General features: G+C 40.5%; 1 protein-coding gene across 2 annotated transcripts in view; it reads right to left on the bottom strand.

The window, feature by feature from the left end:
* The window catches only part of pcbp4 (poly(rC) binding protein 4), a 29,798-nt gene extending 20,643 nt beyond the window's left edge, over positions 1 to 9,155 (bottom strand). For both annotated transcript variants that reach the window (XM_034126357.1, XM_034126358.1), the window contains exon 1: positions 9,040 to 9,155. The gene's annotated coding sequence lies outside the window, so the exon portion shown is untranslated. The remainder of the gene's footprint in view (positions 1 to 9,039) is intronic.
* Positions 9,156 to 16,683: the final 7,528 nt, after the last annotated feature.

Here is a 16,683-nt window from a genome sequence, read left to right as displayed (position 1 = left end):
ATTCGTGTTTCCTCGTGATTTATATTTGCTTACATTTGTCAGCCTGGACAGGGGAAGTAGATGGGATGCATACATATAGCTACACTCTGTGTGATGAGCAGAACATAAAGGAAAGGAGATATTCCTTTTATTCCTGATTTTTTTAAAGGATGTGACAAATGCTTTCAATTAGAGTTATACACCTATTTTATTTGTTGATGATTACTCAGATGATTATTTAATTTCATTCTGCCGGAAAATATCAACAAAATATTTAGAAACATTATGACTTTAAATGTGTTTAGTCTGAACAACAGTCCAACCCAAAAATATTCAGCGTCATTTCTCATTACTGTAGCTGGATATAGATCATGTTTGGCATTTTTACTTAAAAGACTAAAGTTGCATCTATCAGAAGCACTTGGATGAAAAGTCTGAAGATTTATCATCAGGAAACTATGAAAATGTTTTCCAAATGTTGTGAAATTCATCAAGTTAATGTAGAAATATATTGGCCCTGAACAAAGTGGACCTGACAAGTAATCAACATTTCTCCCTCTTTAGCCGCTAGCGTAGTTATAAATAATTATTGAGTTATCAATGCGGCTGTTGATTAATTTCTGTCGATTGACTCATTCATTAAATTACTTATCCTCAGCTCTGCTTACAACACTATATATAAAAAGCCTTTGATTTTAATTAGGCTGTTCAGACTTTTGAGATATCAGAGGAATTCTTTATCACCATAGATCATGTTAACTACTCCTTTTCAGTGACTCTCCTCCTTGTTGACTCATCAAGGCCACTTGTTTGTCTGCCAAGTGAATTCCAACCAGCCTACAGAGCCACCAGCAGCCCACTGCTGCAATCCTACTGACGCCGCCTGGCATATGTTTGTGTCTTTTCTAAATCTGCATGCTGTCTGTAGATTTGGTGAGCTATGTGAGTAGATCATGTTTAATAAATGGGTGTTATTTTAGATGAGATTCAATTCCTGAGAGACTTGTTGTAGGCAGGTTTATTGCTTTTGCATAGTGCACAAGGCCACTGCTGCTCCGTTGATTTATTCATGCACTGGATGCTTGCAAAGAGACGTTAGAATGCTCACACACATCCTTCTTAAGATCCTACAGAGCTTGACGGCCTGTGTGGGCTTTATATTCCCCTCCTCGGCCGCGGTGCAGTCTGACATGCCAGCCCGTCAAAATGTGGTAGTAAGTGGAGCAAGTGTCTTTTTCTTGTATAAGATTGCACCAAATCAGACTTCCTTTCCATTTTGTTGAGAGATGCTCAATGGATTGACTTATAAAACTATCAGTTTGACGTTCATCTCCATACAATTTCCATAAATATCAAACAAACCCCAAGGGTGACTTGAGATAAACAAAATATGGAGCATTTTGCTTGCCGTTAGCTACAGATATACTTTAAGACAGCGTAATTGTGACTTTAGGCTTGATCGATGCATCCTGAACACGTGTTATCACAGAGCACATTTGTGCAACCCGTGGGCTAACTTCATTATGTTAAGGCACTGAAGGGCATGGCTAAAATGTTAGCGTTTTATTGCATTAGGAGCTAATGGTTGGAGGCATCATTATGTTCTGCTCTGTGGGTTGATAACAAGGCATGTGCTCTGTGTCTGTGTGAGGGCGGAGAGTCTCTGAACTCCTCATTTCCAGAATCCCAAGCAGCAGCGTTCCAGGATGAACAGAGCCCCTCTGTTCTAAATTAGACCTGGTAACTCAGAACAGGGAATTAGCAAAGTGCAGACTGCAGCACCCGGCTGCCAAAATAGTCCGAGCAGGAGAGCGAGGCAGAGAGCATCGACTGTCCTGCTCCACTGTCACTGTGTCACCTTGGTCCTGCTCTGCCTGACTGAATCTGTCTGCAGGAGCTTCTTGTTATGAGTCACTGCTTGGATTCATCTTTAAATACCCTGAATGAAGCATGACTTACGAAACCAAATGACTGACACAAACTTAAGGAATGGCCATAAGAGGAAAGTCATCAGTCAGCTCTTGCCTGTTTAAAAAGTGACTAGGTTTAAAACGTTTTTATAAGTAAAAAACATAGATTATTTGTCTGGGTATGTGTGATAAACAACAAAAGCTGTTTAAATGTGTCCTTAACTGGTTCTTATAAGTACAATTTTACAAAAAGGATTCCTGCCAAAAAAACAAGACACGATTCATTACCGGAAAATTGAAAAAAACAAAATTATCCTTTAGGATATCGAGAGGTGTTTTTCTCTTTTGGCCTTAGTTCTGTGTAGCATACATCAAAGAAGTCTTGGATAAAAGCAACCAGCGTATCCTTGACAGCCACCAGCAATATTTAGCCGTGTTTTCAGGAGCATCCACTCCAGAGAGTCTGCGAGATGAAAAGGATGTTATGCAGCCCGCTTGTCTAGAGGACTGGACACCTGTTCAGAGGCAAACATGTCTCTCTCACACGCGGCAAACAGACGGCTCCGGGCCGGCTTAGAGAAAATGAAGAAGGAATGAGGACATGCCTGATCTCCATGGTGAAAGATAGAAACAGGGTTCCCCTCTGCATATAACGCAGACAGGGGGTCGAGGGTATTGAGTGTCCGCTCGATAAACACACAGAGAGGATAGGGTGTCCCCCGGGTGGGCACATAGAGAGCAGTAAGTGCAAGGGTGTCAACGTGTGTACACGCGCATGGCAAGGGCAAGAGGTGAGAGACCATTTACACACATAGAGACTGCCACGCTCACAGGGCTGTGTGCAGAAAACAAACCCACATACAGCTGCTGGGATGAAAGAAGGAAACAATTCACACACACTAACACACACACCGGCAGAAATCGTCCTGTTGAAACACAAGAGCGAACAAAAGCTTTGATCTGCTGAGAAGCTCTGCAGGAGTCAGATATCTGTCATGGACAAACTCAAAGTCCTGCCATGTTTGAGTACATGGGATGACACAATGAGACCGTCATTTCCTGAGATGATGATGATGATGGACAAATGGTTGAGTAAAGAGAGGAGTCCTGTTCTTCACTATAGTGGTCAGTGCTAAAATAAGACCCTCAGGGAAACGTCTGCACACATCCACACAATAACACACAAGTGTACCCACCGAAACAAATGTAAATAGGCCATTCGGCGCTTCTATGAATTGTACTGCGTGCTGTACCCAAGAGCGTGTGTAGAAGCTCTAAATTGTGGAAAATATTGGAATAGCGACTGCCTATTCAAGAGAGCCTGAATACGAACATTTCAGCAGAGTTACGACTTAATGCAGAGGCTTCTTGATTAATGAACTATTTGAGGCTGCATGTTTGGATTAGGTTTAACAGCATCACTGCCATAAGTCATGCTGGGATTCATCAGTAATATGGCTTTATGAGCCGAGACGAGTAATTATGTTACTGCAGCCAAGAGAAGACTGTATGCTACATAAAACTCTTGTACAAATGAAGCACATTTTATACCTCCTCTCCCACTTTCATAAACTATATATGCTCTATCAATTGTAGCTGCACTAAACCTGAATCCACACTGAGCACAGTTGAAGGGTTCTTAGGGTTTTATAATAACACATTAGAGCAACTTAATACAACACAACCACCATTATCCGATTTCCATTAAAAATATTACTCGGATTGGTGCAGAGAATATATGAGGTCACTGTTTTTCTCAACTGAACCCCCACTTAAATCTACAAAAAAAAAGTAAATTCCATAACGCTTTGACGGGTAAAGCGCACAACTTTAACACTTAAAAGCACTTGATTTGAGTATTAAAATGTTACTTTACCATGGTTGCACTTCAACAACATCATCACTGAGATGAGAGAGCGAGAAGATAAGAGGTGGAGAGGCATTAGTTGTGAAACAGGAGAGGCTTGAAATTAAAGAGCAGTGTTTCATCTCTCAGCGTGTCTGTCTCAGCTCTGTCACATATTATAGGAGGGGTCACCCCTCGGGGCAGAGGGGACCGTCGTCCAGGATCAGCCCCCCAGCTTCAGATGGTGTTAGAGCATAACAGTGTCGGCCTGCAGAGCGAGCCGCCTGTCAGCCACAGAGCCCCAGAGAGGGTTATCAGACCCCTGGGCCGCCTGCTGCCCCCGGAGCCAGATCTACTTCCCTACAGCCAAGAGGAGACCCACAGTTCACGACAGCCACTTCACAAAATGTGGGCTCACGCTGATAAGATTACCCAAAAGCAGTGTGGTTTAAAGTCCATAATCTGTGGCGTTTTAGAGTGAATAAAACTACAAGATATCCTGTGCTGTGACCAAAGGTTCAAAGCATCTTTCAAAACTGTACTAGTTTGATTAATTTGGAGCACAACAAATTAGTTATTATACAAGTCAAACATATTTTTTCCTAAATCAGAAGTAAAAGTCTCTACACAAGAGCAGATTATTTTATTCACAGCTATCATTCCACTCTCCGCAATATGATGACAGCTCAGACGCCTCAGATCATTGACATCAGAAACGGGTGCATTTGCAAAGTCTGTCATATCTCAACGTGGCCAGAATCAATACATTTGTGGCTTATTGTCACGCCAACTTAAAATGTGTCAATATGGAGCCACAGAATCTGCCTCACTAAGAGTGAATCCAATAACTAATGAACAGGAGTGTAATTCACATTATTATGGCAGTCTACTCTAAGCAATCACTTCCTGTGAGTGTCAGGAAGTAGTTTTTAGTTGATTCTGGCCCAATGGTTATTTACAATGGTTTACCCTTGAATGAACATGACCACTGTGCGAGAAACATACATTGATCAAGTGTTGTTTCACAGAGGATCCTGTCTCTTCATTAGCTAAACCTGAGTTCCTTCCTCCTTTTTCTCATTATTGCCAGCAGGGATGAGAACAACACAAACATACAGATAATGAACCTTATGGGGCCGTGTTTCTGGGCTGTCAATTGTTATCTCCCAAGTGGCGGCTGGTTCCAGACACAGAGTGACACTGTCTGAGCCTTTATTTACACTGGCTTTAGTTAGCATGGGGACTGTGGGGCTCAAGTCCTTAAACGGCACACTTTTCATTTCAGTTTTAGGCTCATACTAACTTTCAGTATCAATTAATGTGCCGATTATTTTTCCTATGATTTGTTTTGTCTCTCAAATATTAGAAAATGAGTCTAAGGTGCTCTCTTCAAATTACTTGTCAGTATCATACATACAAAAATAAGCAAGTCATCCCATTTAAGAGACCAACTCCAAAGAGAAGTCTGGCTCTTTTGCTTGAGTGATTAATCGTTTGGCAAAATAATTGCAGATTCATTTTTGGCTGGTCGAATAATTGATTTATTGTTGGAGCTCTATTTTTCATATTAAAGATCACCAACAATATGTTATGGAAAACATCATGGCTTTGTACATCACGTGCTGTTTGCATTCGATTATACACTTTGAGTGTTTATCCCTGAGGAACTTTCTGATCATTTGCCTTGCCTTGACTTACAATTGAATGCTTTTTATTATTAGAGAGCTTCTACTAGAACCATATATCATTCTGAATGTTTTTTTTTGGCATGGCGGAGAATACTCTTTGGCAGGGTATTAACTCCAGCTTTTATCCCATCCCTCTTGCTGGATGAAGGTCACTCTCTATCTGCAAAATGACTTTCCTCTCTTCCCTTTCATCCCTGCTTTCCTCCCATCCTCCACACCAGGGCACAAGTCAGAGAATCTGACACCTCAGAGAAAAGGGAGGAGAGGAGATGGTGGAGAACAGTATACAGAGAAAGGAGACAAATTAAGGAAAGAAAGGGGGAGAGATGGGGACAGTTGCAGGAAGAGAGATGAGTTGATCGATATTCCAAAGAAACAAGTAACCTGAGAAGACGGGGCCTGGTCCTGCTTCCTTGAAAAACAAGACACCGTTTTAAAAACAGGAATTAAATCAATCGAAGCACAGATGGTGCAGGAGTCCTTGTTCCGATTCACCGTACAGTATCCTTCATCGTGGCGTACAGTATGTCTGCAAAGTCATATTGTTTACACCATCGCCACGCTTAAGTTAGCCGAGAAGCTGGTGTGTTATTTGGTATACGACAGTACCCGCGCACGTTGAGCTGAAACTACATATTACATAAGCTCCTCAACAAACCGAGCGCAAACCCAAAAATAGTGCAGTCCCTGTTAAATATTTCAGGCACTCGGCAGCTGAAGAGGGGGATAAAAGGCTTCTCTCCTTCTTGGTCGCTATACAAAAACACACACACGTACACACACACACTGATGCAGATGGCCAATTGAAAAAAACCCTCAATTTAGGATACTGTATAGTGAAGCGGATTACTGTTGAGAAGGCTTGTTAGCTTGATACACAGCACTTACTAACAGTAGTTTAGCATACGCCTTCCATATTATCCATATTTCTTGAGGGGGTTTCTGTACATTATTTACGGCATGAAAGAAGCTCTTTGAGAGTGACTTCTGAACTAAATAAATCACGCTCATGAGACTCTTTGCGAGACACAACAGGAGAGTCATGGGGCCTGCTGGGTCAATCTTTGCAGCTCGACACAGAGCTATCTTTTCATAGCGAGGACAGCCTGTGGCTCTGTCAGCCACTGGGTCAGGCTTAAGAACAGCAGCGAGGGTCACATTCTGCATCAGAAAGAAAGGCTCGCTTCATAAACAGGACAAGACGCTCCAAAACAAAGGAAACAACACTGTTCCATCATTAAGCATTCATGTGATTTTGCCACTTCCTGGTAAAACATTAGGATTATGAACTGACATCTAATGTAATCGACAAAGCTGAAAGAGAGGGAATTGAGCCTCAAGAGTCTGTAGTTATTAGATAGCGACAAGCACCGGTTAATTGCTCAAATGCAGGTTAATTGCTACAGGGATTTGTCTCAAATATTGGAGAGAAAATTAATTTGTTTCACAACAACGCTCCTGTGACAACAACAACTAAATTACCGCCTGAGTGAAGAAGATACTGACTTGCTACATGGAGTCCAAAAGCACTACAAGTTATTACAGTCAACAGGGTGTAGAAAAGAGAAGAAAAATAATGTAGGACTAATTTAACGTTGACATGACTTTAGTAATCAAGAGAATAAAACGTGTTTCAAGTATTTTTGTTAATTGCTCCCTGCTCCCATGTGTTAAAAATGATCTCAGGAAGCTCTTCTTGTACTCTCCTCGTCAGTAAAACCTGATTAAATATCCATGATCTCGTTCTGGAGAACTGTTTATAGAGTAAAGCTTCTGCAAGAGACTACATTTACTTGATGACTGCAAACTAAAACTAAGCATTGTTTCTGTTTCACCCTACTCTGCAAGAACAGCATTTTAGTAGATGAGAGGGATTATTGGCAGTTGCCAGACGTTGGAGCAGCACGTGTCAGGTCTGGCTTCTGTTATTTATGAAGCCTCTCTGCCCCAGCCCTCACTCTGCAGCAGAGATGCAGGTGGGGTTTCATTATTGAAGATGCTCTTCCACTTCTTATTAGATCTCTGGCTCTCAGAGTGCATTAAGGAATTGCATTTGGACAGAGAGTCAGCAATACACGATGGTCTGTGTCTGTGCCCCCTGTAGTTCCCCAGGCGGATGTGAGAGGGACACATATATTTTAAATGTTATGTCTTATTCCCTTTTTATAAATAAAGAGTGTATTTGCACTCAAGCAGATGCCCCAAATACCACACATACAAACACGTAATACAGTTATATTAATTATTGATCTCTGTTATGTGGCTGGTAAGATGAATCTGAATCCTTTTCTCCTCCTTCCTTGGTAAAGTAGTCACACAATGCATTACACCTGAATGAATTCGCCCACAAACAGCTTACAGTTACACCCTACTGTTAGTGCTGTGCAATTCTCCAATTGTGTCCTATTTCTCTCCATGTTTGTTTGAGTGGGGCACATGCAAGATTCATGAGCCTCTCCAGGCAGCAAGAACATGATTTCCTGAAAGTGGCAGCTGGTCCAGGCTGCTTTTTTTTTATTGATTATTTTTTACTGATGAGTCTAACGATGATCAGTCTCATGAATTTCATAGTGGCCTAAAGTAGATTAGGCAATCATATGCAAAACATGTTAGGGTTATTAAGTGGAAACAGGAAAAATCATTCATTTATTTCCAGCTATTACAATCTTAGGGAAACATCTCAAGGATATGTTTTACTGAGGCCTACAGTATGTTAAATTAAGATGGTGATACGTTTGTTTGTCTGTGGGTGCTAAATTAAAATAATGCTTTAAAAGACAAGCTCTCATGTCTGGCAAACATCTGGAATCTGTATTGAAGATGAACACAACCGTTGTTTTTTTTAATATTACAACTTAACTACACACGAAAAAGAGTCTGAAAGCTAATGGTAGAATTGAGTAAAACATGTCCAGCCAAATTGCATCTGCTCTTGGTTTTGGTTTTCATTTGGGTCAGCCTAACAGGACCATTTTTCTTTCCAGTGTAAGACTAATGTAATTAGGCATCTTGGTGAATAATGGTGCTGTCACACACACTCGCTGCCTCAGCTCCAAGCAGGCGCCCACAGTACCGGACTTGTTGAGAATGATCTTTGTGTGTTCAGGACTGGCCTGGCCAACTGGGTCCACTTTCATTATCATAAAACCGTCAACACACAAGAGGCCAATTGTCCTCGGTCTTACTGTGTCCCCTGCTCATCTGGCGACTTTGTGCCATACGCCTGATTTAACAACACAGTCACTTTATGGCTTCATTAATCCAGCTCCAGCCTATGAATCTAGCATTTCAGGATAGGATTTCAGTTTATAAGTAAAAACACAAGGGGCTGTTGTGATTTAGAAAAGACAGTATGAATGTAATTTGTTAAAAACGCCTGATTTTAGCTTAATTTGTTTATTGCTAACGTTGTATTGCTAAAAGAGCAGTTTGTATGCTGAATTAAGAAACACATATCTATTCATGTAGTATAATAGGCCTACGAGGAATAAGACACTAAACATGACAGTGGATAGCGATCAAGAATGTCACACAGGGTGAGAGCTCTTTCAAGTTTGAGAATAAGGAACATGCCGTCCGAAAATGTGCCTTTCTAAATAATAACTAAGTCACTTACCTGTTCTCATGTAAATGGTCTTGGGCTGCAGTTGCAACTAAATTATCCCCATGGATGTGTGTTGTGACCGGGCTTTGTATCCACATAGAGTCCAATGACGCGGACGTGTAGCGCGGACTGTCCTCGCGGTGTGTCAGCAGACTGGAGTGCAGGGCGCCTGTGCGTGGAGGAGAGACACGCACACACTGAGAGATAAGCAGGCAGCGACCACCCCGCGCACCCTGATCAACATTAACCGAGGCAGGGAGCTCGTGGGAGAATACCGAGTGCTCTCTGGGTAATAAAGTCCTTCTTGGCTCAGCTGCCTTTAAAGACTCCAGTAAGAGCTTATGTTTGTATCCCTGTGTCGGCCGGTGTGTCCCTACTGAACCTCAGTGCGCCTCTTCCCTGTCGCACCGCAGATTGACACATTCAGGACCATTGAGCCTCTGTGAGGTGTGAAATCAAAGCATGATGAGAAATTACATTTGCGAAATGTAATCAAACTGAAGATATCTGCGACATTACCTTGTCTCAATTATAGTGGAGAAATTGACTTCACGGGCGTCCATTTTTCTAACCCCACATATTTGGGGGAAATTGTCACAGGGTTTTTGCTACTCCTAAAACAAAACATAGAGATGTTATTTAAAAAAACTTGAGCCAAATTAAAAAATGCACATTTTAAAGGGCGTTGGCCTGATTAAATCGGCGGTACAAATGTAAAATTGAAGCTCTTGGAATTTTCTTTTGAAGTTTTGGTGTGTATGAATGAGAGCAGTAACTTTCTCTCACATAGCGCCATCTAGTGCACTTTTGTTGATGTTGCAATTATTCCACTATCACACCAAGAAGCATATTTGTGGATGTATGTCCTGTAGTATAATTTATCATTATTCCATCTTATCTTGCACAGGCTATGATTTGTAGTATTATCGTCCAATATGTACCCCAGGTCCAGAAAATAGGCTGGCATTATTTACCTTTGAGACAAGTTAAACAAAGAATATTGCAGAAACTGAATGATGTTACTCTGTCTTTTTCACACCCCGCATAAATGTGATGAATCCTCATTCGACAAAACGGCTCATTAATTTATAGACATTGAAGGAAGACATCAACAGACAGCTCCCACTGCCTCCTGTGTGAAGGAGAGAGTGTCTAGGTAATTTGAGCATGACATCTCCATCTATTTCACAAACTATCCCAGGTGCTGCTCGTTCACCACAATAGAATGCATTTAGACTCATATTTATATTGTTAAATAAATGGCCTCTGTTTATCACTGCATGACATTTTCACCACCGTCTCTGTAAGGTGTTACATTGTGTTCCTTTGTCTGTCTGATAGTGACATTTTCTCTTGGCTTGGAGTCAAAACAGAATAGAGAAATATAGCAGACACATTCACACAGTTTGTTATTGTTAGCTATGTATTTCAAGGATGTATGATGAGAGTGTTGACTTGCTGGGTATCAGCACAAAGAGAGGTAATTATCTGGTATGATTACTGTCCCAGTGCAGTGCCACCAGGCGAATAAAGCAATATTACACCCTAACCTTGGGGGAAGAAACATTACACTATTATGTCTTTAATCTCTTGACAGGTTAAATATTACTTAAGGCAAGCTATATAATAATAATCCGGCCCATTATTGTTTAATCTGTCACCTCTGTGTGAGTTTCTACATAATTGTAACTCTATGAATCATTCACCATATAAAAGCTTTACTGAATGAAAAACTTGCTGTGGTCCATCTGGTCCAGTGTCAGAGTGATGTGTTGTTTTTCAAACAGTAGGAGGTGCTGTGTGATTTCAAATCCATCTTGCAGAGACAGGGAAGAAAAATGCAACCACCACTAGGGGTGTGTGGGTCAGACGACTGCCAGCCATCACTCATGTTGATGTGGCTTTAAAACAGCTAAGGTGCACTGTCGGATGTGACTCAGCCATCAACTGAGAGAGGGAATTGTGATTGCTTCAATACACTTGCCACATATAATGCAGGGATATAATAAACAGAGTGAGCTCTGCACTGAATCACGGCTGGACATGCTGGTGTGGGAGTTCTTAGAAATCACATTTCCTCCATGCTAGTTGTGTGTGTATATAGATGTGATATTTCTGCCATTGGAAATGTGTAATGATAAAGAGGCGGAGACATGCTGATTTTAATTAGATTTGATGTTTTTTAATCATTTTTTGTGACTGAACCCCACACCGGGGATATGCATCTACATTCAGAATACATCTAATTAAGTTTGGTTAAGCCTGAGATGCTCGCATGTGTTTTTGTTGTGAAATCATTGAGCTGGAAATTAAATTGTGATTCATAAAAGCCTTGCTTGTGCTGATTTCAGCCCATGGTATGTACACAGACCCCCCACTTGCTTTGGCAAACACAATGTATATCATCCCTGCTTGTCTCAGAGTATTCAAGCTTGACAAATACCTCTCATACTAAATGGCACTGAAACAAGCAGAGATGACAGAAGGGCGACAGCTACAATTACTCAGCCGTGGAACGTCTCTCTTCTTCCCTCCAATCCTCCCATGCACAAACAAACATGGCTTAAAAATCACTGCATTGGATTTCACAGCGCTTCTTAACTTTGTCCTGACAAATGGTGATTGAAGACGTGTTCTGCTTTGTTCTGCTTCCACAAGAGCTCAGAAAAGGTCATAGAAGTAGTCTTTCACTTTACTTTTGCAGTAGTTTGATCCTCTTAAAAGCTGAAATAGTCTTTGAGCCATGGTTCTTCTTTTACGTCTTCATTGATGTTAATTTATCAAACACAAAACCTGCCTAAAAATGTCCTTTAGATCTGACAGAAGTCTACAGGAGCTACAGGTGTTTCAATGTCTGCAGTACTGGCTAAAAGAATGATAGAGACCCACAAATAAAATGCATGCACATGCACATTTGATGTAGTGTTTACCACTGTGGCAATGATTTGCATTTAGATGCAGAATGGGGATGTTTATTAGAAATTACATTTCCATATATCTTCCTTTGAAGATGTATGGCTTTGCTTTGAAGTGAGTATATTATTTTTGAACAATGGGTGTGAAGGAGACATTGGACGGAACAGACTGTAGTTGGAATACTAATACGATATTTTGTAATAAATAGCTTACAGGACAAGGATTATCTTAGCCATGCTTTTAAGTGTCTGTTTTGTATGTGCCGGGCATTGAGGAAGGTGAGCTACCAATATTTCCATTTACCTCGTTGTATAGTGTAGCACAATCAAACATCCCTTTATATCCACCCTTTGTTTTTCAATTAGCCAATATAAAAATAACACAGTCCATAAAAAGCAATGAATATACTGCAGACACAAAGTATGAAGTAAAAAAATAAGAAAAAATGAAAAAAGAGAAATGAAATGACAGTTTATGAGACAAGGCTTAAGCAGAAATTAGACTTGTTTAAAAAGTCGACAGGCTACCAACATTTAAAAAAATAATGTAATAGGCCCCTTTAGATCCACACGGGAGGTGTTCAATGTGATAAGAGACACTTTTAGTTGTATTTTTGATAGCTGTATCAAAGCTCACAGAAAGATCCCTTTCCAAGAAAACAATCTGATATTCATCAAAGCGTTTATTTTTTTCAAGCTGTCAGTGACTTCATTTGTGTGATGAGGTTCTCTGCTTGCCAAGTTTCTTAGAATTGACCGCTGTAATTGATATTTTTATATCAATGATTATGCAAAAAGAATGTGATAATATGAAAGGGGGTACTTGTGATCCTAGAGAGAATTATCAGCTAAAAAAAGCTACAGAGTTTTATAGAAAGTTCCAGCTCGTCTTTGCTCGTTGTGGTTCACTCTCGCTGTCTCCTTTTCGATTTTAGCATGCAGCTGTTTCCGGAAACAAACCTCTCTATTTTACAGCACTGGCAGACACTTTTAGAGCTAGCTGTTGAACCTAGTGGAGCAGCTTAAGAGACAGATATTTCTCTCAGGAGTTGGTAAACGGAGACAAAAACATAGCATCACACTACATCATAAAGTAACTGCTTGCTATCCCCATTTACACTTAGAAGGGGATGATATGTACATTTTGTGTTCACAACTTGTGCCCACTATCCACAAATGTTTGTGTTTTTGCAATGTTGCATTCTGCTACCTAGTTACTGAAACGCATTACCACAATTTCAGTTGCTATGCTACGCAATATTGAACTAATGTTATTCGTTTCTATGTAATTAGATTGAAAAATATCAATATGGCAATGTACAGTAATCTCCTTTTGTCTTCTGTTTTTTAAGGAGAATCGCCTGGTGGTAATGTTAACAGTGAGGTTAAATCGCAGCATGGCCAGTAAAATGTGGGTAAGAGTTGTATACTCTCGCCTCTCAGCGATCATCAATGTATCCAAAGCTTGCTTGCCTTAACACAACACGAACACAACTAAATGGTTTATAACTGTGTGCACGTTGAAACCACAGTCAAAATATGATTTACTGATTTCTACACCATGCAGTTGATAAAGTGATTATATCTTAATTCATTGCAGCTTTTTAAAATTGGCTCCACAGATCTGAGATTGCATTGTTTTATGTGAAATGGCAAAGAAATCCTTTGTCCTTAGATTGTGAACAGGAATCCTAACTGAACAGCTTTCTATGACACCACTTAAACATCATTTAAACATAAAGAAGGGACTTTAAAATGACTGTTTTAGAGTCTTGTTGATGAAAGACTTGTTATACCCTCTGTAGTTTAATAGAAAAGACAGATCACTGCTGAATTTCTCTTTCATTTAAGAATAATGAGTCTCCTCCTGCAGCCAGATAAATGAAGCTTTGTTCAATACCGTATTCTAGTTTTAATTGAACCACTTAAAAAATGGAAATTACATGAAGGTCCTCTTCTAATTTGTGTGAATATGCAGCAAAAAAGCAATATGTAACTGATTTATGTCTCTGTAACAGGACCTCAGCCTTGGCCCAGGGTTGTAGGTGCCTTATATCAGTGTGTTAAAACAAATAGTGAGGATGAGATCATGACAGATGTAAGAGGGGTTGCTCCTCGAGGCTATGTCTCTAGTGGGCCAAAGGATATTTTGTCATCGGCAGGTGCACACATGCAATTTAGGCCACATTATGATGGTATGGTAGTGTTGTGGTTGGAAAGAGCCTGTAGGCAGGAACCTGATCTGATAAGTATTGTGGAAACTGTGGGAAGTCCTGGAAATCATTTCAAAGAGGCGCACAAGAGGCAATAAGAACTCAAACTGCATACATAGAAATCTAAAGATGTCATGTGAATGTGAAGATTCTTTTTATTCCTGTATTTTCTGTCCCTCAAATGATCTGATTGCCATGTTCACCTTGCATTTGATAAACAGAAGTGGGAATTAGCATTACATAACTTACTGATAACTTAATATGCCGGGGCCCCATTGAGCTCTTGACGGTAACTTCAGAGACGGGTTTATCTTCGTCTCATGTAACAGGTATGAAGAGTAACTTCAAACAGCTTTTGATCTTGAAAAGTGCACTGAGGTGGGGACATGGGGTAATATAACCTCTGCTGGAGCACAATCCTTCACTTGTACACAATTCCACAGCAATATGGAAATTATTTTGTATCTTTGGAAAGTCCTTAGGTACAACAAGTTGAACACAATAGCATGCATTTGTTGACGTTGAAATGAAACTTAATATTTAATTATGAATACATTTGCAGCACAAAATAACATGACATCCATTCTCAAGCAGCTGAATAATGACTATGATACTTATTTGTGTCATATTTATTGACTGAGAGTACGTTTTTTTAGTGTCAGAGCTCCCTCACCGCCAAGGATTTGCAGTGAAAATGCCAGACATCAAGAATAAAGTCTGAATGTTTGTAACTATGCAGCCTACAGTACAAAAGGACATAAACAATTACAGAGAAACAATCTGTCTGAGAGCTGGTTAGCTGGTGCTTGTTTCTGTGACCTGGGCTTTAATTATTGCAACCATTGTTTATTCATCGGTTTTTAACCCTTTGTTTTCACAAACAGTATGTTGCTGAGCAGACGTAGTTGTGTGCAATCAACTAAAGGCTAACTAGCATATATTCTCCTGTTGGGAATTGAGCAACTGGAATGGGAATTAGCTCTTGGATATTAAACCTCAAAAGGATTTAGTAATGATTAAGGCAGTGAGTAGAAAACGTACAAGTACTTTCAAGTTGTTCATTGTTGTTTGATCAGACAGCCATGATTTAAATCATCTGATAGTGTTTTTTTAAAGGGGGTTTATGCTGATGTTTCTGAAAGTAGGGGGTTGGAAATTGTATTTTTTGGCATTTTTGCTCAGGTATTGTATTGGCTGAAGTTAACATTTTCAGACCATTCCCAAGTCTACTGGAGATTCATCTTGCTCAGAGTCAAATTGACTGAGTGATGATTGAGTAAAGTCGGAGGACCCTGACATGATGTACTGTAAAGGACATGTCATTGCATTTTCCTTCAGCAAGTCTGAGCCCAGAAGTATTTTCCACAGTATTTACCCACCCATATTGTAAATACTCATTAATTCCTATTTGAGCACTACAATCTGTTTTGTGTTGGACACTGATTAACTATAGTATTACAAGGATATTTGTACTAGCATTGCTGTGCTGCTTGGAGCTATGATTGTTTGCTCAGTATTATACTTGCAGATAAAAAAAAAGGAAGGGACAGCTGTAATTTACATATGTAAGATTAAAGACAATTCAGGCAGATAAATAGAACAAATACATTGTGATTTACATTTTATAACAACTCATCGGCCTCAGGGGATAAAGGAAAAAGATCCTTTAGGTTTTTGTTTGGCTGCAAATGCCTATACACATCCCAGGAATGTGGAGAATGGCGAGAGAGTGACAAGAGAGGCCTTGTATTTGTAGGTCTATCTCCTGCCCACCCTGTAGATTAGCCTCTTATCTGTTAAATGAGACAGTGCCGACGGATTTGGATAACAGGACTTTGGCATCGGCACTATGCTCCCTGCACTGAGGGCTCTGCTGTATCACAGAAAGTCCGTGTGCCAGAGTTAAGCGGCACAGACAGCCTTGTACCAAGCAGTGGGTGGATATGGAGAGCCACATAATAGGCAGCTTCAGATGCTGCCATTCCTTCTGCCTGAGCGCAGCTGATGCTTTTTTCCTTCTTTTTCCTGGTTGTCTCTCATCATAGATATGAATGTAACATGGGACAATGAGTGATACACCCCAGAGTTTAGATTTAATTCACACTTTCCCACATTTCAGGATGTGTTTGATTCCCGTAGCCATTGACTCATTCCATCTCTGTCTGTGCTGTTATCATGTGACTAGCCAGGTAATAAGGCAGGCTGAAATGCATCCTCCAGCTCTGAATCATGATTTGATCTGACTTGTAGTCGCCCTCACCCCGGGCTGGAATTGATAGGTGGCGTTAAGTGCACACCTGGGACCCAATGTTGGGTCCCTGCGCTTTCTCCCTCTTTCCTTCCCCCCTAAGCCCAGGGCCTCAGACAGATATTAAGCAGGAGTACTGCTCCACAAACTTGGCTGCTCATGCAGACTTACCGAGACAGAGCTGCCTGCCGCGTTAGGCGTGAGTGCCAGTCACCGTCAGGTTCAATGGACGAAACTGCAACACATTCCTGAGACCTTACACATTGCTTGCTAGTTAATA

Source organism: Trematomus bernacchii, unplaced genomic scaffold, assembly GCF_902827165.1.
Source record: "Trematomus bernacchii unplaced genomic scaffold, fTreBer1.1, whole genome shotgun sequence".
In the NCBI taxonomy this organism is placed as follows: Eukaryota; Metazoa; Chordata; class Actinopteri; order Perciformes; family Nototheniidae; genus Trematomus; species Trematomus bernacchii.
Note: the sequence above shows the minus strand (reverse complement) of the source record. Positions and strands in the feature narration are given on the sequence as shown.